The sequence below is a fragment of the Myotis brandtii genome, unplaced genomic scaffold (assembly GCF_000412655.1).
Source record: "Myotis brandtii unplaced genomic scaffold, ASM41265v1 scaffold464, whole genome shotgun sequence".
Classification (NCBI taxonomy): Eukaryota; Metazoa; Chordata; class Mammalia; order Chiroptera; family Vespertilionidae; genus Myotis; species Myotis brandtii.
In genome coordinates this window covers 731337-732251 of record NW_005367743.1, presented here as the reverse complement: position 1 = coordinate 732251, position 915 = coordinate 731337, and the positions used below count along the sequence as shown (strand labels likewise).

Below are 915 nucleotides of genomic sequence, written 5' to 3'. Positions count from 1 at the left end.
GGGGGTTGCTGAGGGGATGGAGAGGGGTGAGTGACAGCCGGACCCTGCGGCCAGAGGGGTGGGGCGTCGGGATCAGCGCGGTCCTTGCTGTGGAGTGATCTGGGCACGTCCCGTCTCCGTGTCCTCACCTGCCCGAGGTCAGCACAGCGCCTGCTCCGGGGGTGCCTGGGCGGTAAGCGGGGTGTCCTCTAATGCGCCCCCTAGGCCGCCAGCACTTCCAAGGCACGGACCTCAGGCCCCGGGCTTCTTTCCTGATACGAACACGGACACCGAGAATGACAGATCCCGCCACGCATCCGGGGGCTGCCCTTCCCTCCCTGTGACGCTGCTTTAAAAAGAAATAATTCGCCCGATGCGTGTGGCTCAGAGGTTGAGCGTCCACCGATGAACCAGGAGGGCACGGGTGGATTCCAGGTCAGGGCACATGCCTGGGGTTGGGGCTTGATCCCCAGCGCGGGGGCGTGCAGGAGGCAGCCGATCAATGATTCTCTCATCTTTGGTGTTTCTATCTCTCTCTCCCTCTCCCTTCCTCTCTGAAATCAATAAAAAAAATTTTTAAAGAAATAATTTATATGTATTTAATAAAAAAACAGATATTTACATGGTAGTTAATGCATAGATTCCTTTTTTTCAAAGACTGGCTCGTGGTCTCCAGCCCCCGAGGTTGCTCGGGCAGGAGCTGGGGCTGCTGGGACTGGGGCCAGGTGTGTCCAGTTAGCGGCTGGCCGCGCTCAGCACAGGTGAGTCACTTGGTCTTAATCGAGGTGGTGGTGCTGGAACAGCGGTCTGGTGCGTGGAAAGCTCCCTCCCAGGGCCGAATCCTAGAGAGCGCTTCTTGGGGAGAAAGACCGGTAGGAAAAGGGATGTCCTGACAACAAGGTGTGTTCTGTTTGGGTTTATCGCTACATTTCTACC

The 915-nt window shown here is 57.2% G+C and overlaps 1 protein-coding gene across 1 annotated transcript in view; it reads right to left on the bottom strand.

Annotated features, from left to right (window-relative positions):
• The window catches only part of FAM180A (family with sequence similarity 180, member A), a 17872-nt gene that overhangs the window by 14559 nt on the left and 2398 nt on the right, over positions 1–915 (bottom strand). The window lies entirely within an intron of this gene.